This window comes from Pleurodeles waltl, chromosome 3_1 (genome assembly GCF_031143425.1).
Source record: "Pleurodeles waltl isolate 20211129_DDA chromosome 3_1, aPleWal1.hap1.20221129, whole genome shotgun sequence".
Classification (NCBI taxonomy): domain Eukaryota; kingdom Metazoa; phylum Chordata; class Amphibia; order Caudata; family Salamandridae; genus Pleurodeles; species Pleurodeles waltl.
The window spans coordinates 884,224,835-884,246,596 of NC_090440.1; positions in this window are offsets into that span (position 1 = coordinate 884,224,835).

A 21,762-nucleotide genomic window follows, 5' to 3' on the forward strand; every position below is an offset into this window, starting at 1 on the left:
AGTATCTGTGGATGACACCGACCCATCATTTAATTAAAAGTAGTCTTGTATTTCCACGGGCATCTGTTCCACATAGTTTTGGTCTTGGAGGTACCATGCGTTTAGTCGCCACATTGGGCGGACATGAGATTGTGTGTGACCTACAATGAATCGGAGTGGAGCATGGTCGGAGATTCCCCTTGTCAATATTTCAATGTGGGAGAGGGTTGTGCAGTCTGTGCTTGGAAGTAGAACCAGGTCTATCCTGGATTGTGAACCATCAGCAGCTGATGTGTGGGTAAATTGACGCCTTCTTGGGTGCCGTACTCGCCAAGCGTCACAGAGGCCCATCGCCGAGAACCAACCCCTGAGCCCCGCTGCCAATGTGTGTCTATGTGCGGAGATTGGGCCGGTCATGTCTATTGTTGGGTCTGGGGTGGAGTTAAAGTATCCTCCCATCATCATGAGCCCCGGTGGCAGGTTCAGGAGGAGCTGGGAGAGGTCGTCCAAAGTTTTGTGAACTAGTGTGGGGGGGACATAAGCGCTGACCATACTAATCGTGTTCCCTTCAATTTTGCCTGTAATGGCTATGTATCGCCCGTGTTGATCCCTTCGTACCTGAATATTTGTCATGGGGAATGAGCGATGAAGCAGTATGGCCACTCCCCTTGAGCCACGAGTGAACCCGGCGTGGTAAACCCTATCAAATCCCCTGCGGGCCAGAAAAGGACAATTGCTTCCCAGGAGGTGAGTCTTCTGCAGCAGGACTTTGTCTGGCTTATGCCTGTGTATGTAAGTAAACACAGCGGTGCTTATCCAGGAGACCACTGACGTTCCATGAGATGATCTGTATTTGGTTCATGGGGGGTGAATATGTAAGAGGTGCTCGTCATGGCCGCCTGGGCTTCTTTTTATTGGACCCGGGAATATTGGAGAGCCCTCGTCCGGTCTTTTACTCTGTGGGGTATGTGCTTTCCCAAAATCTGTGGAATCCCTGTATTTCCTGCTCTGTCTGCTAGATCTAAAAATTAAACATTGTGGTGATATAAACGCGGTACCAGTGGCCTTTGGAACCAGGCCTGAACTCCCTTGCCCCCCAACTCCTACCCCACCCCATACTTCCCCCCAGAAGCATCTGTCGCCCATATAATTACCTCCCTTCTAGAACTGGTGAGGTGAACTATAAACTAATAAGGTAGCGGTAACGGTGGTGATGGACCCCTCCATATTTCGGATTAAGTCTAAAATTACGGTGAATATCGCTAAGTTTGTCTTGACATATATCCCGTCGATCCATTAATAACCTTTCATCCGGTGGTCTTTGGCGCCGGTGGTATCTCAGCACCGGGCTGCGCGACAAGTCTGTGTCCTCCAGGGGTCCGGATTGGATCTGTCCCCCACCCAGCACGACGGGCAATCCTCTGGGGTCCCAGGGCCTCCGTCCTGGCACGGGCTTCGTGGTCCCGCCCGGAGGGCTCCGGAAGGTGACCGTGAAGGTGATCCGATCAGCACCCCACGCGGCTGAGAACGTGTGTGACGGCATCGGTCGGGCCACCGCTCCCCCGGCCGATTCGGCCGTGGACCCTGAAGGAGTCTGGCATTGTCTTTGCAGAGGCCCAGTGGGATCTCTTCTGTCAACCAGGTCCAAGCCGTGGCCGGGTGGTTGAAGACTTGGGTTTGGTTTTTGTAGACCACACGGAGTCGCGCCGGGAATAGAAGTCGGTATTGGATATCCATGGCCTTAAGTTTTTGTTTCACCTCAGTGAAGGAGCGGCGTTGTTGTTGAACCTCTCGTGTGTAGTCCGGGAAAAGAAGGATTTTTACACCACTGCAAAGGAGGTCCCTTTTTGTACGCGCCTCCTGCAGTATCGCATCTCTGTCTTTGAAGTTGAAGATGCGTAGTATCACTGACCTGGGAGGGAAGCCCAGAGAGGGTTTTGCCTGTAAGGCCCTGCGGGCTTGCTCGATCGCGAACCACGGTGAGAGGTGGGCAATGGGCACCCAGGAGCGGAGCCAGTCCTCCAGGTACTGGATTAGAGATGTCTCTGCTGTGTTTTCGGGAAGGCCCACCATGCGGAGGTTGTTGCGTCTCGATCTGTTCTCGGCATCTTCGGCTCTCCTGTGCAGCTCCGAGGTGCGAGCCGTCAGTGCGGAAAACTGGGCTTTGAGGATGGACACGTCGTCTTCTACCGTGGAGATCCTAGATTCAGCCTCGGTGATTCGGGTCGTGGCATTGCGGAGGTCTTGTCTAACCAGGGCCACGTCCACTCTGACCTCACCTATTTTAGATTCAACGGCTGCCTGGGAGGCCTGGATTGCCTGGAGTATCGTTGCTAGCTCCCCGGATGTTGCCTGTGGTTCGAGGCCCAACAGCGCCCGTAGTGAATTGGTCCATGCGGGTCTGTGCTGCCGCTTGTCGTGTCGGTTTATCTTTGCCCATGGCAGGTCTGTTGCAATTTGTCCTTCAGGGCTTCAGTATCCGGAGAGCAGTGTGATCCAGTGGGGGCTCGCCGTGAAGGATTTGTGGGGTTTTAAGGTTGGTGCTCCACGGGGCCTCGATCTCCAGGTGTGTCTGCTATCCTTGGTTCGACCAAGGTCCCAGCTGTTTCTAGGGGAGGACCCCAAGATCCAGCTGCGTGTCCAGGAGGCAGGCGGCCCTCGACCCCAGGTCGGTTAGAGGGGGGGCACAGCTTCCGTCCGCTTGTCCCACGTCAGGAACCCCTGGATTCAGAGACGTGCCCCGTCATGGCGTTTTGTTTCTGTGCCCCTCCACGGGCAAGGCCAGCGAAGATCCCACAGTTCGCCCCCCGGAGGGGTGTCTCGCCGGTCTCCCCCTCTCCAACTACGTCCCCAGGAGGGGGGAGGGGCATGTGAGGTGAACCGGAGGAAGGGGAAGGGGGGTGAACCCCCGTCCCATCAAGCCTTACAGGCCACGGCCCGATTCCGGACCAGCCCCGGCCCCGCCGGGTCCCTCAGTCACTTTTGGGGGGGGGCCCAAGCGCCCGTCAGGGCCTCCCCAAGCGCGGCTCACCTGCAGCGTTGTTCGGAGGGAAATGACCCGGCCACTGCCGAGGTCCTCCGGTCCGGTCCCGGGCCGGCCGCCTGCGCCTCCAGCTCTCGATCCGGGTTCGCACCCATGAGACAGGGCGGGCCCGGCTGCAGTGGGCCGCGGAGGCCGAAGGTCGCTCCCAGCAGCACGGCACCCTGCCTTCCGCCCCAGGCTCTGCAGACGATCCGCGGCGAGCAGGTTGCAGCCGCGCGTCCCCTCCCGGTGGCCTGCAGCGCAGCCTCAGTGGTCCTTCGCCATTTTGGCACAGTCGGCTCCGGCCTCGTGGCGTGCGAGAGTCAAGCCAAAATGCTCAACGGCTTGACCGGGGGCGGCAATTCCACCTTGGAGAGGCAGCAGGGTCTCAGGGGGTCAGTTAGGCTCCGATGGAGCTGGATGGCATATCGGTTAGAGGCGGATGACAGAGGGGTCCGGAGCACTACAAAAGTGCGTCCGCCATCTTGACACCTCGGCCACGCCCTGATTTTGTGCCATTTTCTTTACGAAAAAGCATTGCAAACCTACCGCCATATATATAAATTTTGATGCTACACCCATCTATAATCATAATATCTGAGTTAGCTTCATTTTTTCTATTCCAAAAAATGACGCTAGCCCTCTAGTGCCATATTTACTGCCCGACACAAACAAATGATGCACAGGAAGGAATTGGTCTAAAAAAATTATGCAAAGCCGGATTTGCATCAAATTTTAATGCTTGGTCATACCTGGCATTAAAATGAGGCCCACACACCACAACTCAGGGAAAACACACAGAAGGAGCATTGGCTACCTCCTGGACAACATGAAACTGTTAATGCTCCAGATTGGCACATGCTGCAGACAACCGTGACAAAAAAAAGGTCCCTCCAGCACCACCACAGCAACCCCAAAAACCACGACAGCAGCCACAAAGGCAGCGCAGAAGGTAGGAGAGGATATTCCGACAGCGCCAAACCATCCTTGGGCTCAGGGAACAAGATGTCATCAGAGCCTACCATCAGAAGCGGGAGCCCATTGTACACCTGCTGCCCACATAGCGCCAAACATCATTGCAAGGGTGGAAACTCCAACTAGTATACCATCCATGATCAAACCTCTTGCAGTCCTCCATATGCTTACGTCAGTGGCTGGGTGCATAAGTGGCTGATATCTCCCAGCCTTCCTTCTCAGCCTTCCTACCAAGGGTTCTGGATGCAATGATCTGACGTACACCCCACCACATCTGTTTCCCCAACACCCAGCAACTGCAGCAGGAGACCAAGCAAGGTTTCTACCAAATTGCTGAGTTCCTGCATGTGCTGGGTAAAATGGATTGCACTCATGCCCAACTTGTGCCACCTGCTGCAATGGAACACCTCTACAGTTACCGCAAACACATCCATTTCATAAAGGTGCAGGCCATTATGGACCACCATTGGCTCTTCACAAACATCCTAGCCAAATATCCCAGCAGTGTCCATGATGCCTACATATTCTGGCATGCCACCATTAATGCGCGGTTCCAGGATGGGCAATATGGCATTGGCCTACTTGGAGGTAAGCCACCATACCAACCAGTACACAGACAACACACCAACCTTGTAGGACAAACATGGCATATACCACACTAAACATACATGGGCAGGGTAAGCCAGATACAGACAACAACACATATGCCACATGCCACACTTCACTGCATTCATTGAACATCACACACACTCATACACACATATCTACTAATGCAACCTCAACCTGACTGACACACCACGTGAAGGATGGGTGGAGCTGTGTCCCCTTTGCATACAGAAGCTGGGCCCAAGCCACTACAAGTGTCCAATAGTTGACAATTAAATACTGATCCCACTCACATAACACCAAACAATTAATAGTTCAGCCATGTGAGTGACATGGCCATGTTGGTGTAAAGAAAGTCACACATAGGCACAGCCCCACATTTGTCACTGTGTACAAGCATCTGGCAGCACCAATATCAAATGCCACACAAATACCATAGGAACATGTGAGAACAGATGGAGGTTCAAATTACCAACTTGGCCTTCCTAACAGGGGTGATATAGGACATACACACAGACCTGAGCAGGGATTTTCAAGACCAATCTTCCCCTTTCTTTGGCTCATCAACACCAGACACATTAACATCGGTGACAGTCACTGGAAGGGTAGCCCTACCAGAGGAAGAACCCACCCCAGACACCCCTGCCTCTGTAGCAGCAGATCTCCCCACTCAAGCAAGGACATCCAGCAAAGAATCCAGGTGGTGCGGATGTCAAGACACCCACCACTGCCAGTATATGACCTCTTCCTAAATTACCTCCTTTGTGTACCACATATTCACTCTGTTGACTGATCCTCAACCACCTACCAGTTCCAATGGGAAACATACTCTGGACTTTGGACTCCCAATGGTGTGGCATCTACTCCAATGATTTCATTCACCATGACTGACACCTATTTTTTTATTCCTGTCAAATTTTATTTTTTTCATCAGCATTGTAATCAATTAACTCATTACTAACTCAGTGTCTGCTTGCTTAATTTCAAGACCATGTAAACCATATGATGAAGCCATAACTTACTTGTGCAAGGTGGCATATGTTACAGGTACACACTGTCCAGCTCTGGATTACAACCGTTACACACAAACACATTAGTGTAAGTGTCTGGTCACACCAAACATTTATTTCTGGACTTTTTAAAACATGAATATGTGACTCATACAGAGTCAAAGTAATATTCCAAGGGACATCCCCCAAGACCATGGAAGGAAGGGATTTGTCAGACATTGTCCTGTGGAATAGGCAAACATTAAAATGGATGATGTCACCAGCTTGAGCCTTCTCAGATACCACACCAAAGTAATCCAATATCACATAATCCACAATACAGACAAATGGCAGTACAACAGTCCCTGATCACACACCCATCATAATCCATGCATCTGGTGGCAAGACACAAACATATGTCAGTGTTGTTGCACATGCACTGTGGCCTACAATGACGAAACACATCTGCAGCTACATTTAGGTCACACAAGAATAGTGTTTAGCCATTGTGAAGGGGAAATGACTTGGTTGCAATCTATGACTACATATTTCATACCCACATGATAACACTCATGATGCAATAGGCCCACCACAGCACACAAACCCAAAGACTAATGTGCACATCTGGCCTTCCACCAAAACATTGTGCTAGCTGTCTTGGCACAGGTCTCATACACCCCAAACCTGTGACCTACATTACCTGGAACAATCCATGTACACTTTGTGTGTCAGAACAGCATTAGATACCTACCAATGTCACAACTCTGAAATAGCCACATGAGAAAGGTACCTTTACAAAGACAAAACAAGGAATATAGGTTTGAAGATATATCTATTACACAAATCACATAGCAAGCATCTGGAAATGAATTTACATTGCAAGGAAACATACACAAGCAAAGCAACATCATCAAGGTGGGGATATGCCAAAAGCTAACTCATCAAGCAGCCTTTGACTAAATATTTCAGAGTATCAACTCCCTAGTTGTTCCTAAAACACTGAACTCCACACATTCTCACTGCTACAGTTCATTGTACAATCACAGTCATTACTTCACATGACATACTTACCCTCACGAAACGTAGCTGTTGATGAAATCATCCAGCAAGTCAGATGCTTTCTCTTCACCACTGTCAACCTCATTTAGCATTTCAGGGGTCTCACCCGGTGGCACTGCCAACTCCCCCTCATCTGGGATGTACAGTATATTTTGCCGTAGGGCGATGTTGTGGAACATGCAGCAGGCCACAGTGATCTGACACACTTTTCTGGGTGAGTAAAGGAGGGCTCCACCAGTCCTGTCTAGACACTTAAATCTGGCCTTCAGGAGCCCAAAAGCCTGCTCCACTGCCTGCCGTGTTCTTCCATGGGCCTCACTGAAGCAGACTTTCCCAGCGTAGTTGGATTTCTTAGTGGAGTCAACAACCAAGGATAGTTCAGATATACAGAATCTCCTGTTAAGGAATTGGACATATGTGCAACTCACTTCATGATTGTAGCACCTGACTTGCACACACACAATCAGAACAGATGTGACTTGTCAACCAGCCAGGCCCTCTCTGGGTACAGTTGTGACATCAGATGGGGTATGGTGCTGTTCTGCATTGTGAAGGAATCATGGGCTGAACCTGGATAATGGGAACAGACATGTGAAATGTAGAGATCTCCCAGACAGACAACTTGCACGTTGATAGAATGGAAGTTCTTTCTGTTACAATAATCTTGTTCATTGGCCTGCAGTGGCACCAAGCCAACATGTGTGCCAACATGTGTGCCATCAGTGGCCCCCACCACATGTGGAGGCATGCAAAACCATAAAAGTCAGGCTTCACATAGGATAAATTCTCATATAAGGGAAACCGGATATAGCTGTCAAGGTGTTTCAACATTGCTAAGAGGACATCCTTCAACACCAGACCGAACATAGCTTGGGAAATACCAGCAGATAAGGCCATTCTATGTTGGAAGGACCCTGTGTTTAGGAAGCCTGACCTGCAATACTAACCTGACTTGTTCAAGTGGTGGTATGCCGTTGCATAACCGATAGCTGGCATCAGAGCTGGCTCCAACTTATGGCATAAGTACAGTATTGTTTGCCTATCTAGGCAGTAGTACATGATAATGTGCCTTTGCTCCATGGTCTGAAGGTCTGGCAGTAAATGGTAGACAGGAAGTTTTCACATCCTCCCTCTCCCGGAGTACCTATGTATGACAATACATGATTTCTAACACTAGTCAGTGTGTCCACAGCAAAATACATGATGCAGGGCAATGAAATCATGTGACAAAGCATTTCTGACTGTATAGAAATGACACATAATACACAACACAGCTGCCAACTACGCAAAGGTCAAATGTGACCCCCATGGTTTTCAACACGTGTCCACAACATGGATTTGAATGAAACTCAAAGATGTGCAACACAGTTCTCCCTCAAAGTGACTGTATATCCCAACTGCCAAAATGACCATCAGCAGTGGTGGGCTGTTCCCCACTGTTAAGTGCCATCTAATTCATGCAACATACTACAGTGGTGGTTGAGTAGTAGGACCTACATGAAAAGACAGGATAAGGATGTTTGTGAGGTAAAGAGAAAACATGTATTGTAAGTGTGACACAGTTTATATAGCCCAATACAGCATTTCAGGCTGCCAAAAAGGCAGATGCCGGACCTACTCCACTGGAGGTTAGGAACCATCCACGACCTTCGTCGGGAGTCATCATGGCAGAAGGCGGTTGCAACCATGGCGGAAACAGTCATAGGCTAATGCTGTTGCCAGTGCGGTTGTGGCCCAACAGCTGTGTCTGCCAGCAGTGATGACTGTGTACTTGGCAGATATGGCTGCCATGTTCTGCAGATTCACTCACTTGACCACTGACACTGCTGCCAGCAACACCTCCCTGACCTGGCCTGCTGTGTCCCACCTCTGGGAGCAATCATGCCATGTCCAGCAGGTGATAAGGCCCCTGCCTTCTCTCCAGAGGAGCTAGAGAGGCTTGTTACTGAGGTCCTACCCCTATATGGACTGTTGTTTGGCTGACCAGAGGAGCAGCACCTCCTTGGCACAATGTTCTCTGTTCTTCACCATCCTTTTCCTCCTCACAGGCTACAGTGTGCCCCTGTGTGCCAGTTAGACTTCTTGTGTGCCTGTTGTTGCAGTCTGTGTGGCATCAATGGGATGTAGAATGTGCAGATATTGGTGTCCTTACCATATGTTAAGTTCAGTTACATTGCGTTTTGTGAGATTGCTTGGGTTCTAGATCATTCTTGTGTTGGATGCACATAACTAGCTAAGTAGACATCACACCTACACAATGAAATCTCTTTCCTTATGATTGTTGTAAATGTTCGGCAACAAGTATGTGCATGATAGCATTAGCTGTGTTTGCATGTTGTGTGAGTCATTTGAGAATCATACAAGCAATGTGTATAATGCCACAGATCTTTCAACCCACATCTAGCCTTGCTAAACTGTTTTGGGAAAGGCATATCATGACCCAATGTTCCCTTCAGGTTGCCACACACATCACATGCCAAATTGCTGATGACTACATAATGTACTGTCATGCATGGATATTATGGGAATGGAGTGTCTTGTAGGTTCTGTATGTTCAGCCTGCAGAGACCATGGCCTGTCAAAGATATCTCCCAGTATGGGACCTAGTCCAGGCTGTAGGAATGGCACTTTAGCTATGCAACTGTGGCACAGCGCCTACTCCCTGTACCCCAGCAGATCCTGACATGTGCCCAATATGCGGCTCTAGTGACAAAACCTAGCCTGAATGCTTCATTCCATTGACTAGATTAGGAATGGGTACAGAGGTAAATGATACATCTAGTCCATATGTGCATTTTGCATTATTGTCAATGTGTGTCTTAGACCCATGACAAGCCTCTCACTCCCAAAGCTCTGTTGTCACCTTCACACAGGTCATATTTGTCCTGTACAGGCTTATTGTATACATGACAGTTCCACAGTGCAGAGTGTTTTGATTCCTGGGAGGCCATGATATGTGACTCAGTATCTTGGTCACATAACAGAAATTGTACAATGCATGCCTTTGCATGTTGGATGCCACCTCTGTAGGATAGACACATATGCCTGAATGACTGTTATGTGGTTCAGATACATACCACAGAACCCATCCCCTGAAGTGGCATGAGTCTGCATTTGTTATTCCACATGTCCACACATGAACAAGGAAAACAATTTCTGTACCCACCACGCCAGGCCTTTAATTGTTACTCAATTGTAATGGTGAAGTTTGTACTATGGCTGTTGCCTGTAGGGACTGTGTACAGTGAGTCAATCTCACAGAGTGTCAATGTGTTGGTCCCGTCAGGCCTAAGGAGTGTACCCTTTAGAAGCCACACAGGTTTGTAGTGTTTTATTGTAGCTCACATCACAGTAGAGTTTGCTGGAGCAGGTGCTACTGGATGTCAGTAAGCTTGCTTAATCTTTGTAGGCCATGAGCAGGGTAGTAGCTTAGTCTGCAGATGCAAATACACATGTCCGTAGTCATGTCCCTGTACTTTTGGGCTTGTGTGTTAACAAACTGAAAAGTTCTAGCATGGTGTTTCTGACATGTATGTGACAACGATTTGCGACACAACCTGTGATTGTAATCTCTTGATTTTGTTTTGCATACATGCAGGTCAATGTCCATCAGAAAAAGGAGCTATGGAGAGCCATCACTACGAAGGTGTGGAGCCTGGCACTCCCATGTGCCCACTGTCAGAAGAGGTGGGAGGACCTAAGATGCTGGGCCTAGAAGATCGCAGACATCCAGCTGGGGATGTCCTCCCAACATGGACAGGGTGTCTGTCGGAACATGACTTCCGTAATGACCCACGTTCTGGCAGAGGCCTACCCAGACGTTGATGGGTGTTTGAGGACAGCATAGCAGCCACAAGGGCATGAGTACAAGGCATATTCCTACCTGTCACATTGGCAAGTGAATGTATTAGGTTCTGCCAGCTCCCCAGGACGATTAGGTATGAGCCATTTGTAACACAGTACATGAGTGATTATTTGTCCATGTGTTGCATACTGATGTGCCTTGTCTATTGGTCCAGGGATCTAGGACACAACTGTGTACAATCCACACACAATTTTGTCTCGAGGGACATCATATGGCTGTGTGCAGTGATCAATCAAGTACTGTTTGTTGTTGTAGTGAGTGTGATTTCTATGCATCATACCACTACTCCTCTGTGTTACAGGCCAAAAGAAAGGTAGTGATGAATCACTGTCCTCGGCCATGTGTCTGGCAAAATGAGTATATTGGCTTGAGCTACCCAGAGGCTACTTGTCTTCAGCGTATGATGGATCCTGGTGCCTCACTACTGTCTGTAATGTGAAGATGGCCATCATACATGTGACATTGCATACATTTGTTTGGGGGTGCACCTATAGATCACTACTTTCCCTTGGTGAGTGGGGAATGTCCATTGACATGATTTATGTGCCATCACTGTTGACAACATTCCTTGTGCCTACATGTCAGCATGTGTCCCTTTCTCTTTAGAAAAACATTTGTAAGATGCTGTTTCATGCATTGTCTACCTGTGTTGAGGCGATAAATTCTGTATTCCCTCATATATATGTACATGCCAACCTGTGTGTGGAATAGGACATTTACATTAGGCATACGTTTCATGTTGTGCCACAGACAGCAGTGTGTCACAGTGATTATTGGCTGACACATGCGCTCACCTGTCAAAGCATGTCATTTGGCATGTCTAACTGCAGTAGCAACGAGGAACATGACGAGTAGGCATAGAGATTTAACCACAATGTACATTTCCATGCGATTGATGTAGGATTGTGTAGCAAACGGCTTTGCACATGATAAAATGTGGAAGGTTTGTAACCTGACTGTTGGCATGCATCATGGAGTGATTTGCAGTTCGGTTGCAAACATGTGTTTGGGTACAAGCATTCATCCACAGACATTTGGGTTTGCATGATCAAAATGGAGACAATGATGTTGTTTCCTACTGGGAAAAATGTTGAGGGCCTTCTGCAAGTTCTTGCAAATCTTTGGACCTCTCCAACATCCAAGAAACTAATGGTGTCTACTGATGCACTCAGAATATGTCATTATAACGGTTGCCAGACATTCATGGTGATTTCCCTGGGACTTGCTGATTCATTGTGTTGTGGAGTTTAGGGACATATCTCCCTGTCAATTTGCACATCTTATCTACAGTGTGCATTTCAATGCCAAATGTGTGGCCTATCTGAGCAACATTAGTATTACCTCCATGACTCCACTTAGACAAATATCACTTGGTGAAGTGTGCACTGTGGAACTGTTTCCAGTGTGACATGAGTATTTTCATGTCACTTTCTCCAGACTACTGTACTGTTGTCAGCAACATGACATGTTCTGGGAGCATCATTTCTTACTGTTGTGTCATTGTGTATGTGACAAATAGATGTGTGCATGACCTTGTGTGGGATCTGTGGGAATAGAGTTGGCATTGGCCTACTATTGTATGACAACAGGTAAGTGATGTATGCTCCATGAGTCAAACCATTGAAGGTGAAGAGGTCTCCTGCTTGTTCAATGGTTACTGTGATTGCACAACTTCAGCCAAGTAATTGTAGTTGTGTGAGATCCTGATTTTCCTCTGGGCAAATGTTGACAGTTCATATGGCCTGCGTACCTAGGGTATGGTACATGTATGGGCCACTTAGGTGGAGTTTGTTGCTGTGGCTTACTTGACATCATGGTAAAGCTTGCTAATCACAACTGTTGTTCAAGTGTGATCATGGACAAGCGATAACCCTATTTCTTTTTGTTTTTGCAGCATCAGGCTCAGGCAAGTGAAACAGACAGGTCACAGGTGAGTGGGGAAACATCTGGCCATGGGACCTAGAGTCAAGACATCACTGACACAGAGCGACCAGTGGCCCGGAGGTTGAGGGGAGTGCCACGGGGGATACCAGTTCTTCATCCTTGTCATCATTGGATTCTTCTTCCAGTGGCCACTCTCTAGTGGTGGCGGACCCATCGGGATGTACCCCTGTACCATATTTGTCTACCACCCCCAGTTCTATTGTCACCTTTCCTGTTGCTCTCCACCCAGTGGCTGCACCCCCTCACCCAAGACGGTGGGTGTCTCCTTTGCTGCAGAGATGTTTGTCCCAGCCCCTGTCACTCCTGCTGCCCTCAGTGAGGAGCCTATTGACATCCTGGGGAGCATCTTTGTGGGTCAGATAACCATTGTAAGTGCCATCAGGGGATGTCCACCCAACGGTAGCAGATAAATGCATTCCTGGAAGGCATTCATAGTGTCTGGTGTACAGAGATCTTTTCAGGCTCTGGCCTCCACAATGATGGCAGCCAGTCACACCTCAGCTTCTGCTCTTCCTCCACCTCCACCTCCACCTCCACCTTTCTCTTCCTAATCCAAATCCCCCATTCTGCGACCTATTCTGATCACACAGACTGATTCACACGCACCCACCTGAATACACAAGAGCAGCACACATAAACACAACACCACAAAACACACTGACACGCATGCACTCAACAGACACACACACAACATCAGCCAACACTTTCCCAGGCACCCCCAACAGACCACCCAGCACATCAAGCATACCCACGGGCACCACCACAAAAGTTAGTGACATACTGACCATACTTGCAGACACCACCCCAACAGACACATCCAACACATCCACCATACCTGCAGACACCACCCCAACAGATACACACACATCCAATACAAGCATACCTGCAGACACCACCCTAACACATCCACCACTCCATCACCCAGCACCTCTACCTACCAGCACCCCAAGAAAGGCAAACGCCCACACTTACACATGCAAAAGACACCACCCACACATATGCATACCTCACACACGCAAACACCCAAGACATCCACACCAACAGAGCAGATGGCCCTCGACCTCTAAATCCCCACCCCATCTGATGACTGCCCCGATATTCCTAAAACAGATTTTTGTTTGAACTTGCCCTTTCTTATTTTCTCTCCACCCCATCCCAAACCCAAGAGGCCCGACCCCCCTCCAAGCCCTCCCCGTCATAACTGTGCCCCCACACATACCAATAACCCTCCCCAAGAAGCCCACCCCTATTAGGAAGCAGTCCACCCCTCCAAAACCTAAACCCACCCATCCCAAATATGACCCTCCCCCCCCAGGATGATCCCTGAGGTGCCTGCCAGTCCACTTGATGCCCCTTCCTGTGGAGGTTCCTTGGCAGTAAAGGAGTCAAGAGAGAGCACAGTGATGTGCATGAACAATTCCATATGGAATGGCTAAAGGTCTTGGGCTTTTCCAATTTGGTTAAAATAAATCCAAACAGTTGGTTTTGGGGTATACATTTGTGCTGCAATTCTTTTTCTGGGTTATATGTTGTTCCTGAGCACCATGTATTGTCTGCATACAGTTGTGCATATTTCAGCTTGCTTGCTTATCCATTTGCTGTTGTTTGCAGTATCTGACTTTGTGGGCAGTGCTTGTGTACCCCAAGACAAGGGCATATGTTGACTGCATGCATATGTGTTTGTTAATGCAATTATGGTGTCATTGCATTGTGTTCTGTGTGATATGGTATTTGTGTTCTGTTGGATATGATGAGTATTTCATCCTGTGTTGTCCAATGTGAGCATGTATGTTGTTAGACTGGCTCCCCTTACATGGATTATAGATTAATCTAATGTGTGGCAGTTTGAGTTGTGTTTGTGCAGACATGGAGGGTGTTTAATTGTGCTAGCTTCCTTTGCATTTGACTGAGCATGTATATATTTACCTGTGTGTACCTTGCAGCTACTTCATATAGATGTACGTCCCATGCAGTTAGAGTTCTATTTGCTTGGTTGACCTTCACTTCCACATTGTTCAGATTGGCATGTAACTTGAGTATAGTATTATTTGTCCCAGAGATACCTGAAGGGGCAGGTCCTGGGCAAAGGGTGTTTAAGGAGCATGTGCAAAGTGTAATGTGTCCCAGTGCAGTCTCCTTTCCTGAGTGCTCCTGATGCCCCCATCGCTATTGTGCAGGTATTGTTTGCATAGTGAGCTTTGTATATTTGTCCCTCTGTCTATTGTGGTTCCCATTGTCCTTCCATTGTGTTGCAATGGGGTGATGTGTGGGTCCATACCAAGGATGTTTAATGGGAGTGGTGTTTGTGTTCCATAACACATCCATAGATACGTGTTTTGAATGTGACAACAGTCAAGGGCATGTGTGCAATGTGAGTGAGTGAGTTGTATTTGTAAAGGTGATGTTGCTGTGTTGCTGGTGTTGTATGACACATTGTTGTGTACACTTCACCGTCCCTGTGCCTGAGATGAACAGACATGTTTTTGTGTGGTATGACAGTGCAGTGTGAGTGACCTGCCCAAAGGGGGCATTTTATGACTGTGAGTGTGTCCTTCTTTGTGTATGATTCTGACCTTGGAAACAATGACATGTGTACTTGGTCCACATAGCGTGACCCCCATATAATGTAGCAGACGGCATGATGATCTGTTGTTGAGTGTAAAGACACAGGTATATCCTTACAGTCGGTTGCATCCACAGTGTCATGGATTTTGTGCACCTTTGATGATCATCAGCAGGATGTTTGTGTTGGGCTCCATCGCGGCACCAGATGTGTAAGACTGCCTGAAGGGGAGTGTCTCCCTTTATACTACCCATTTCCGCCTGCTGAGAAGTGGTGGTTGGACCTCCATGGTCACATTGGCGGTGTGCAACCTCATAATGTGTCTGGCGGAAGCAAAGGCTCTGCCAGCCTGTTTGTGCTGCCTCGTGACTGCAGCGGTTTGTGCTGCCTGATGGTGCCAGTGATAAAGCAGTGGTCTTTGCTCTATACGCCTGCATGACTTGTAATATGGCAATCCGACTACCAACCTGATGGCAGTTGGACTGCCAACGCTGCCATGGTGGTCCATGGACTGTCAGACTCGTAACGAGGCCCCATAGTCTCTTCAAATAAAATACACATCGCTTGTTACCCCCAAATACATCTTGTAAAAAAGGAATCAATTTTTCAAGTAGCCTACATGCGACCAGTTAAAAAATTGAAAAAGCAGAAGCATATTCATTATGCCTAACAACAGCCCATGAGTTATTGAGAGAGTTAGCTCTTTCCACCTTTGGATTAGTGTCTATGCCTTCTCAATTGGTGGCTTGTAGTTTAGGTCAAAATGAGCATTGTAGTTCTCTAAAATCTTAATTTGTAGATACATCTTAGGTTTCTTATTGTATATCTCTTCCAAAACATTTGGTAGAACATGGACAACAAACGTTTAGGCTTCCAATGCTGTATATTTCTTTATTACAGCATATGTTTGTGCTATATTCTCTTCTTCCAGATAAAGAAATATGATGAGGTTGTCCACTTAAAGTTTTAATCTTGTGAAATAAAGGAAAGCCAACATTATTTGAAGTTCAGTTATTTTTGTGATAGTTAAGGACTCTCTAAAGAATGCAAACATAATATAAAACACAGGGCATCACAGACACATGCCCAGTGATATCATCAAATCCTAAATTGGACTATGGTCAATTTCAATAGATGCTACTGATTGAAAATCTAAGGTTTTGATTGACCTGAGGCAGACAATTAATCCTTTGCAAAACTCCAAAAAAGTAAGTCCCAGCTCACAATATTAAATAAGTTCTCAACATCCAAAATAATTCTATTTGATATAGTGATTTTTGAAGAAAAGGCATTGTGGTACTATCAAAGAGTTGTTCAATAAGGGTGAGCTCATGCTTATTCAAATGAGTTTCATTTGCTGCACCTGAGATTATGTCAGGGTTACTCAAAGTATGGGCCGGGGGCTGCCTGCGGACCTCCTGATGTTTAATTGTGTTCCCCAGGTGAACAGTAGCACTGGGCTGCTGTTCACTTGACAGAACAGGAACAAACAGAAAGCTGCGACACAAGCCGGTAAACTTTATTTTGCATGTTAATTAAAGTAACAGTATAGAAGAAAAGGTGTCCTAGACAACCTCTCATTAGAAACACCTTTCGTTTTAAAGACACACACAGCAACACAATGATTGCAACTCAAAAAGCGTCCACACAGGTTTATAAAGATAGCTTACAGTGTTACCAGTAAATCAAGAACAAAAGATACAAATATCATGTATACTTTTCAAGATGTGTGCATTCAAAATCATAAAAGCATAATATTCAGGGTTCTCCTCATATTTCACTAGTCATGCTGGACCAAGGAGAAACAACACAATCTGTACAGGGACCCTCCAAGGAGGCTGTCACCCGGTATCGCAAACAAAGGTGTCCCCAAAGCCGATTGGTGCTGGAAGGGGGATGAGTGGGCCACTCAGGCCACATCCTGGCACAGGAGAGGTGCCTGTGAGGGAGTGCGAGTCGGCTGAGCATACTCCTCAGGTTCCACATTTCACAGTATGTGGCGGGAGAGTGACATCGATACAAGGGGGCCCACAGAACTCAGGTCACTTCAGAAATCCAATAGGAGGTGTGGTGATGGGCCTCGTGAATGGGGTACGTGTCGTAGTGCTGGTCTTCCTCCGAGTTGACAGCAGGGGCCAAAGTCAGGAACAATGTGTGGTGGAGCCATGCAGATAGGCGCTGCAGTCGCTGGAGGTGCAGTGGAGATTTGGATCTGCACACACAACCACTGGGAGATACAGGGCAAGTCAGAGTGACTGAAGCGCTGATTCTGACCAAAATAAGAGAAAAATAAAAGCAATCTCCCTGCGTCCAACAGATCGCTAGTCGTTGAACAAAGTAAGCGGGTGACCCAGGATGCTTTATTTCTCATCAGAGTTCAGCCTCTTGGGCTCGTGATTGTGCTGAAGTCTTTGATGGCCCTGAATCAAGCCAACAAGCCCTTGGAGAACAGTTGAAGTCACAATGTAGAAGTAGCAGGCAGCAGGCCAGGACAGCAAGGTAGGTAGCAAAGTGGCAGTCCTTCCTGCAGCTCACCTAGCTGCAGGCCACTACAACAGAGCAATTAGCAAAGCGATGTCTGGCTACAGGTCCAAAGTGTCTGATTTTAATGTGTCAGAGACCCAGTACTTATACCCAAAATACCTTTGATGTAGGGGGTGACTTCAAGGAACTCTCTGAAGTGCACAAGGATCCCTTTCAAACCAGTCCTGTGTGCCAGTCTAGCTATGGGTGGTAAATCAGCCCTTTGTGTGGCGACAGAACATTAGCCTTTAAAGTGTAAGTGTGAGACTCTCCCATCCTCCCAGCCCAGGAATACCCATCAGTATGTTGATGAATGCAGATGCAGTTGAGTGTCCTGTGTTGTGGCTGCCTAGAGGAAATGCACAAATGTAGCTGTCACACAGCTCAGCCCAGACATGAATTGGAGACAGGCTGCCAGGCACACAGAGCAGTAAGTGCAGAGAAAGGCCTACTTTCTAAAAGTGGCATTCCTAAAATAGTAATGTCAAATCTAACTTTATCAGAAAAGGGGATTTATCATTACCATTCAAAATATAGAAAACATGAAAAAGCTAAACCTCCCTGGCCAGGAATGACAGCTTAAACGTATATTAAGGAAATTCTCCAATGCTAGCCTAAAACAGGAGCAGGCCTCACAGGGCATATAAAGCATAAAGGTACATTTCCTACCTTTTACTTGCGTAGTACACTGCCCTTAGGTTTGCTTAGGGCCTACTTTAGGGGTGACTTATTTGTAATAAAAGGGGAGTTTAAGGCTTGGCAAAAAGGTTTAAATGCTGAGTCAAAGTGGGAGTAAATTGCACACACAGACCCTGCAGTGGCAGGTCTTAGACAGGTTTGAAAGGCTACTTATGTGGGTGACACAATCAGTGCTGCAGGCCCACTAGTAGCACATGAAGCACAGGCCCTGTGTATATGGTATACCACTTTACAAGAGACTTACTAGTAATTCAAATATGCCAGTCAGGTATACACCAATGTAATCATGTTTACGGGAGAAGCTCATACACTTTAGAACTGGTTAGCAGTGATAATGTGCTCGGAGTCCTAAGGCTAACAAAAAGAAGGTCATAAAAATAGGAGGAGGATGGCAAAACATTTTGGGTGACCCTTCAGAAAGGGCCATTTTCAAACATGACCCCTATACTATACCACAATATACTATTCTATAATATACTATACTACACTATACTGTACCATACCATAGTAGGCAAATTTGTAGAGTGCATGGTGACCCATATGCATCACAGTGCTAGAAAAGGTGACATTAACTTAAATTACATTGTGTGGGTGTTAATTATCAAATAGTCATGTTTTGAGTAGTTTCCGGAACATGCATTTATTGCCAGTTGACCACTCGGCCAAAGGCAGGCCAGAGCATGGAGGCAATGAAGTGGAATGATCTGCCTCCTCTTCTGGATCTTTGGGTACACAAGAGGATGGAAATATAATCATTGGAGGAGCAGATAGCCCTCTTATAGTATTGAAATATAAGTTGAAGGGTAAATGGGAGTTCCTTGTACTCAGAGTACACTATAGCCAAAACACAGAGCTTTAAATGTGATTCTCTGGGAAACTGGTAACCAATGAAGGTCCCTAAGCCCTTGCCTCACTGGCGTGCTTCTCAGTATTTTCAACAGGGTACGTGGCGCTACATTCTGTACAACTTGTAATTTACTAATGACTGCTTTGATAGCTCCCAGGAAGTGAGAGTTGCTGTAATCCAGGTGAGAGAGCATTAGTGCTTGGACTGCTAATCTTCTGGATGTCATGGGAAGTAGCTTCCAGCCTAAAGACAGGGTATACTAATCAATATCTTGATAGACTTCCCCGCTTAGGTGGATAGAACACGGACAATGATCCACTACTATAGGGGTACTTGCCAGTTCTATGCCTGCCTGAACCCAGTTGGATCCCTCTATCTATGCTATCTGGGGCCACTAATCTAACCCATGGGGAAATCCTTCTCCTTACCTGGCAACCCCATGTGTGCAGCACTTAACTATAACTTGCTGGCAGATGCATCCCAGTAGCCAGGCAATACCACCATGTCAAACAAAGTGATGTGGCGCATTCCACCCCTTGGGACTAACTTCTCTCCTCAACCCAAAGAAACCTCTGACAAACTGGGACAGCAACTAACAGAGGCTCCTAACAGCTGTCAGTGTCAAGAGCCTGGCCCCAGGCCATCCAGGTGCCTTTGTCCTCTGTGGTTTCTCAGAGTGGGGTCAATAGCCCCAGATGACTTGCATCATTTCTCCACTACAGCTGCCATCAGTCCATGGGTGTTATCCTGCAACTGGTCCTCCAACCTATGGTCTGTACCCTTGGGCTGGACAGGAGTCAGGGATGAGTCCTTCCTACCGCTGCCCCTACATCTGTAGTTCTGTACCCTCTGTTGCTGAATGGTGCCCCGAAAAAACTGAGTGATTGGGGCACCTGTGGCAGCTATCCCACCCAGTTCTCCTGCACTGGGGGCAACTCATTCCCCAGAATGCAGTCAATGGGCATCTGGGGACTAACTATGTCACTTCCCTGGGTCACCACCCCACCCTACTCTAGAGACAACAAGTGGATAGGGTGGAAAAAGTCCTGCCCAAGGGCTGAAGTCACTGACCACACCCCACCTCACTGTTCCACAAGGCTGGTCCTGTTAGCCCCAGTATCCCTCAGAGCAGTGTTTGGGACCCCATTCACTCCCACCCAGTGATGACTCCCACTCTCAGGAATCACCAGCGCACCCTCTGAATCTATCTCCCAGCTAAGGGAGATCACGGCATGTTCTATGACCTGCCCCTGGGGGCTACTTTCCTTAAGGCCACATTGGGCACCCTTGTAGAGTTCCTACCAGTGGGTGGGATCTTTGGGCAGACAGAGTCCCCATGTTTGTGTCCTAGTTGGGAACACTCAAAGCAGCAGAGTTGGAAGTGGGACGCCCTGGGCCACCACCCACCAGAACCTCCCTCCTTCTTCTCAGAAGGGACATTGTAACCCTTTCCCTCCCTTTTACCCTGAGACCTGTCTGAGTTTTTCTTGACCTCTCCCTCACTCTATTGCGGGGAACCAGAACCACCCTTCTTGTAGCATAGAAATGCCTACTTTCTAAAAGTGCCATTTCTATAATAGTAATTAAATCCAACTTTATCAGTAAAGGGGATTTATAATTCAAAATATATCAAACAGGAAAAAGCAACACCTCCGTGATGAGGAATTACATCTTAAAAGTATATTATAAATCCCAATGGTAGCCTAAGAGAGAAGTAGGCCGCACTGTAGTGAAACATGAAATAGGCTGTTTGTCACTACCAGGGCATGTAAAGCACAAAGGTGCATGTCCTACGTTTTACTTACATAGCACCCTTTCCTTAAGATTACATAAGGCCTATCTTTGGGGTGATTTTTATGTAATAAAAGGGGAGTTTAAGGCTTGGCAAGTAGCTTTAAATGCCAAGTCGAAGGGGAAGTAAATTGCACACACAAGCCCTTCAGTGACAGGCCTGGGACAGGTTTAAAAGGCTACTTATGTAGGTGGTACAAATAGTGATGCAGGCCAATTTGCAGCATTTGAACTACAGGCCCTGGTGCATCACTTTACAATAGACTTACTAGTAATTCAAATATGCCAATCAGGTATACACTAATGTCATCATGTTTAGGGAAGAAGCGCAATCACTTTAGCACTGGTTAGCAGTGGTAAAGTGCTCAGAGTTCTAAGGCCAACAAAAGCCTGAGAGCTATAGTTAGTTTGATAGAATTATAAATAATGGCCATGAAAATATGTCTAATTTCTTTTATCTTAGTTACCAGTTTCCTTATTTTGAAGCTCCTACTTGCGATGTTATGCTATGTTATGTTAGGCAGATTTATAAAGCACATAGCTACCAGAAGGCATCCCAAGATAAAGCGTGTAACCTCATAATATGTTTTTTACTTTGGTTTTCCATGTGAGTAAATCTTCTGCATTGTTACCTCTATAAAAACTTGTTGGTCCTCATCTTAGATCTCAAATCTCATGTATAAATTAATCTGCATGTTTTCTTGGCCTTGATCCTTTTAGTGTTATCATAGTTTATTGCATTGTCTGCCTCTAATAATGTTAAAGTTAGCAGTCTTAGAAAGTTATTTTTGATGTTGAATTGGTTGAATTGGTTGCCAGAATAGGATATTATTCCCCTTCTAAATGTTCATTTTAGGACTTCCCAAACATTTTCTAATATTTATGGAGTCTCTGGTCAAT